The 6,169-nt window shown below is 31.8% G+C and overlaps 1 protein-coding gene across 1 annotated transcript in view; it reads right to left on the bottom strand.

The window, feature by feature from the left end:
- The window catches only part of LOC144958678 (innexin unc-9-like), an 867,612-nt gene that overhangs the window by 858,415 nt on the left and 3,028 nt on the right, over positions 1-6,169 (bottom strand). Inside the window, exon 2 of the mRNA XM_078890803.1 lies at positions 2,877-3,163. The gene's annotated coding sequence lies outside the window, so the exon portion shown is untranslated. The remainder of the gene's footprint in view (positions 1-2,876; positions 3,164-6,169) is intronic.

Raw genomic sequence — 6,169 nt, 5'->3', positions numbered from 1 at the left:
TTAAAAATTTAAACATCAATCCCATTAGGCGATGTTATATTTTTTCGGATAGAGACAAACGCTGTTAACGGCCAGGTACTCATTTACACCTGAGTGCGGTGAGAGAATGTGAGTAAAGAGCCTTTTTCAAGGACTCAACTATGCGCCGAACGGGGCTCGAACCCAGGACCTTCCAATCCGAAAGCGAGTGTCATACACAAGACCGCATAGCCGCATATATTGTACTTAATATACCATCAATGAAGACGACCATGTTCTTGCCAAATGTCTTTAATCTGAGATAGATAATACATTGAAAAGTATTGCACCTTTTTTTTTAAAAGTTGAGATCAAGATAAGGTCAAAATTAAATATTCCTTCATGGAATGCCTAAGCATAGTATCTAACGGTGGTATTGGGAACGGGCGTAATTGTTTTCTTTTTCGAGATAAGTTTAAATCGATCGTTCGATACTTGAAGTAATGTAAAAAATAAAATAATATGAATTAATCATTATGATGTTTTTGAACATTTTAACTGTTTTTATTATTGACTCAATAAAAGTATTTTGAACCCGAAGTGTTCCATGTTTAATATTTTGTTCTTTTTGACGACTTTTCGTAAGATAAGGGTCATTGGGATCGATCAATATTGAGTGTAATGTACTCGTAGAAATATGAATACACATAATAATCTTTTGACTGAAGAAGGATTTTGAGGCCAAAACGTTCCGTTGTTCAATTTTTTTTTTTAGTTTCTTACGAAGCCGTATATATTTATATTAACAGCTTGATATTATAAGATATTTGAAATTAAAACGTTTCTGTCCAAAATGAAAATTAAGTATTTTGTCTGAGGAATGCGATCGCTCATAATATGAATATTCAATTGGAACATTGTGTGAACCAGATCACCAGTTATAATTGCTATGGATACTCCTCGCTTCACCCAAGATGAGGTTTCTAATTTTAACCCAAAACCAATCAATAAGTGATTGAATGGTTTTTAAATGTAGTCTACGTATGATATTATTTAATCTGTTCCTCTGGAATTGAAGTTAGATGAGCGATTCCTATATATCTATCTATTAAACCCCCCCCCTCTCTCTCTCTCTCTCTCTCTCTCTCTCTCTCTATCTCTCTATCTATCTATCTATCTATCTATCTATCTATCTATCTATCTATCTATCTATCTATCTATCTATCTATAATATCTATCTACTATAAACATTGAAATTAAGATAGTTTGACTTCTACAACGTTGTTATCGAGCGTTGCTCTCATCATGGAAGATGTTTATAAATAGCTCCTTTTATTCTAAAGTTGAGCACTATTATTTCATGGTTTTTGTTTTATAATTTATATCTATCTACCTATCTATTTTCTATCTATTTATCTATTTATCTATCAATCAATCTATCTATCTATCTATCTATCTATCTATCTATTTATCTATCTATCTATTTTTCGATCATGTCCGTCTCTATGTGTGTTGTGTGTGTGTGTGTGTGTGTGTGTGTGTGTTTGTGTAAATATATATTTACAGATCGGTTAATCTGACACTCCGCTTACACGCTACACATTCCTAAAAAACGGAATTATTTCTATATAGTCACTCGCTTAATCGCAACCTACCTTGATACCATCTTGATTGGACAACAATAATAATACACCCGTCAACGGTGAACTGCTGGTATCTCATGAGCTTCTAGATTCCGTTCAACAACACAAAAGACAACACTTGGATTATATAAATATGAGGATGAATTATCGGAATATGACACACCACCCTTGACAAACGCCGAAAAACTTGACATAGCGAATAAACTATCTACGTCTCTTCAACCAAGGAGAATGCTTGACAAGATGATCTACCTACATTGGCGAGATTGCAGACAGACAAAAATTTATAAAGAGCGAGCACAGAATAGAAAAGCAATAAAAGCTTCCCGATCACTATTCTTACGACAAAGTAACAATGTCCAATCTTGTTGTCGATCAAACTTAAAAAGAAAAGAAAAAAAAAAGAAAATAAGGGGAAAAAACCCCAACAAAATGACTAACCAAAAACTACCAAAGTAAAGAAACAAAAAAAAAAATAAAAAAAATAAATAGAACCTTCTAATGAGAGGAAATAGGGAGACGACGGTGGAGGTTAGATGGGGGATTGGACACACCCTTCGAAAGAATGACTCCACTATAGCAAAGAAAGTATTGGATTGGAACCCTCAGGGCGGAAGATCAAGGCGCAGGCCACGAGGAACATGGAGAAGAATTAAAGAAGCTGATATACAGAGAAGTGATAAGACATGGAATGAGATTTTTAAAAAAAGTTAGCTCAGGATAGAGAAGGATGGAAACTGTTTGTCTGTGCCCTATACCCTGACCCAGGGTGAAAAAGGCAATGATGATGATGATGATGATGATGATGATGGTGATGATGATGATGATGATGATGATGATGATGATGATGATGATGATGATGATGATGATGATGATGATGAATGACGCCGTCTTGAACATGACGGTCCAAAACCAGTAGAAATGACAGAGCTGGATGTCCTACGTGAGAGGCAAATGAAAACTGGTGCTTAGATGCTATTTTTAGCCTGACAACTCAATCGATACACTAACCAGAACTCTCATGGGTGTGGATTAAGCGAAGTTGACTGCATATATACATGCATACATACAGAGAAAGATAAGGAGCCTTAGAGCAGAGAGAGAGAGAGAGAGAGAGAGAGAGAGAGAGAGAGAGAGAGAGAGAGAGAGAGAGAAAATGTTTTTTACATTAAGAAGTTTATTAGAAATTAGACGGCTGAAACTTTAATACACATAAGAGAAATAAGACTGAAATTTTAAAAAAAAACAGTTATATAAAAGAAAGTATGATCTTACCTCCGCGAAGTTGTATTGTCCCAGAAGTCCGTCGTATAAGGGTTAATCACACTTGCACGAATTATTGTAAAACATCCGTTTAAAGAAAAATATTTAGTAAATCCTCGAGAAGAATATTATTATGCCAATGATCTAGTAATGATGAGATGGTGGATGGTATTTCGATGTACGAACAACAGAATCGATGGTGACAAGAAGAATTATTATTAGCCGCCAAGACGATAAACACACATTTAACAATTTCTATTGATTGAGATCAGGCGTCACAGCACTTTATTATACACTAACTGTCAATTCAGAATATAATCACAAACATGATATTTCGAATCAAACATTATATTAGGATATATACATATATATATATATATATATATATATATATATATATATATATATATACATATGTGTGTGTGTGTGTGTGTGTGTGTGTTTTGTGTGTTTTGTGTGACCCTGCCTCTCAAAGCGGTATTATGTCGGGTTGACACAGGTGTTGAAAATTGAATTTATCGTCACAATTATGAACCTTGAGGTTAAATTCTATTCAGCATAAGGGAGAATAAATGTCATTTGTTACATTTGAAAAAGCTCAAAGTCCGTATTTCTTTCCATTTCAATTTTAAATTCAGTTTTCGGGATCCGATTCATCGGACATAATACCGTTTTGAGACGATGGGTCACATATATATATATAATTAATATATATATATATATATAATATATGTATTATATATACACACATATATATATATATATATATATATATATATATATATATATATATATATTATATATATTATTATTATTATTATTATTTAAAATATTTACCACAATGTTTGATAATTCGCTCCATTACTGCATGTCGAGCACTTTTCGTACCATATTTGTATCAAACACAATTCAATATATATATATATATAATATATATATATATATATATATATATATATATATATATATTATATATATTTTTGTGGTTGAGGGAACACAACGGCATTCCTCCAGAACACTGATACCTCCCGGTATAATCATCCATCAAAATATCAACGGATGGATGAAACAACGTTGTAGGAGGAATTAATTAACCATATGAGGAGACGTTTATATATATATATGTGTGTGTGTGTGTGTGTGTGTGTGTGTGTGTGTGTGTGTTCCTATCTACTTGAGACTATGCCACTCAATCATATTGTAAAATTTTGGACAAAATGATACCAATGCTAGATTGACTTCAACTGCATTAGAAGACTTAATTGTCGTAAGTTTTGAGAGTTAAATCATGTAAAAAGCCTTTCAGAAAATGAAAGACCAGTACGATAAAATAACATCATAAATGGCGGCCCGCTATGTGGTCTAGTGGTCTTACAGTTGCTTTCGTTCGGATCGGAAGGTCTTGGGATCAGTCCTGCTATGAACGGAGCATAGCTTTGACCTTGGGAAAGGCTCTTTACTCACACTCTCTCACCGTACTCAGGTGTAAAATGAGTAAAGTGAACTTAAACAGTGTTGTCGCTTTACGAAAAAACAAAGTGAAATTTCGCCTGAGACGCGTCGTGTCTCGTTCTACATGTTTATTCTTACTGTTGGCTTTGGGGACGTTTAGTGGATACAGCGCTATATTAATGTCAAGTATTTTATTATCATTATTATTATTATTATTATTATTATTATTATTATTATTATTATTATTGTTATTATTATTATTATTATTATTATTATTATTATTATTATTATTATTATTATTATTATTATCATTATTACTATTATCATTATAACTAGAAGTAGTAGTAGTAATAGTAGTATTTAAAATGCAAGACCTCCTTACAAGCGTCTTGTGTTGTCAGTGTGTTTTGTGTAAATGTTGGCTTGGGACTCACCGTGATGCTAATTAAGTGGATATTCCGCTATTTCAGGTATAGATAGTTCGAAGTTGACGTCACTCAGGTCTTTGCTATTGTTTATTGCCATCCGCGTTTATGAGTAATGCTCACTGAACTGTATTAACCCGACTATAAACGTCCATGGATACACACAGTTTTGTGTTTTGGTTCGTTATACTTCCAGATGGCAATGTTATGAGCTTCTTAGCCAAGCGCATATTGTCTATAGATAGTTCGAAGTTGACGTCACTCAGGTATTTGTTATTGTTTATTGCCATCCGCGTTTATGAGTAATTCTCACTAAACTGTATTTACCAGGCTATAACCGATTATGGTTACACACAGTTTTTGTATGTTGGCCAATTAAACTTGCGAATGGTAATATTGTGAACTTCCTAGCCAAGTGCACACTATCTATAGATTGTATGCACTTGGCTAAGAAGCTCACAACATTGCCATCCGGAAGTATAGCGAACCAACACACAAATCTATGTGTAACCTTGAACGTTTATAGTTTGGTTGATACAGTTTAGTGAATATTACACAAACGCGGATGGCAGCAAAACAAAACAAAAAAAAAACAAGAACAAAGACTCGAGTTACGTCAACTTCATTCTATCTATACTTCTTTCAGTAAAATCAACCCCCTCTAACGGTGTTCTAACAGTGAATTCTCCAGTCTATGGGCCACCAGCACCTAAAGCTTATGCAGTTAAATAATGTTGCATTTTGTTCGTATAGCTAAAGAGTGCAATCAAGGAGCTCTGCTTATCGATTTCCTACTCTTGTTAATAGAATCGATTTGAAAAGAACGAACACATAATGTATCGACCAGTTTGCGTGTTTTATTAATTAAAAAATGCGAGAACGATATCATTGTTTTCATTATTAAAATCATGGACATTATCAAAATCACCAGTGCCATTATTATTATTATTATTATTATTATTATTATTATTATTATTATTATTATTATTATTTATTATTTATTATTATTATTATTATTGTTATTATTATTATTATTATTGTTATTGTTATTATCATTATTATTATTATTATTATTATTATTATTATTATTATTATTATTATTATTATTATTATTATCATCATCATCATTATTATTATCATCATCATCATCATCATCATCATCATCATCATCATCATCATCATCATCATCATCATCATCATCATCATCATCATCATCATCATCATTATTATTATTATTATTATTATTATTATTATTATTATTATTATTATCATTATCATCATCATCATCATTATTATTATTATTATTATTATTATTATTATTATTATTATTATTATTATTATTATTATTATTATTATTATTATTATTATTATTTTTATTATTATCATTATCACTATTATTACATACAATTTGGTGGGTTATCACGTTAT

The sequence above is a fragment of the Berghia stephanieae genome, chromosome 13 (assembly GCF_034508935.2).
Source record: "Berghia stephanieae isolate SIO BIC M18660-M18661 chromosome 13, UCSD_Bste_1.3, whole genome shotgun sequence".
Taxonomy (NCBI): Eukaryota; Metazoa; Mollusca; class Gastropoda; order Nudibranchia; family Aeolidiidae; genus Berghia; species Berghia stephanieae.
This window is presented reverse-complemented; position numbering and strand designations above follow the sequence as displayed.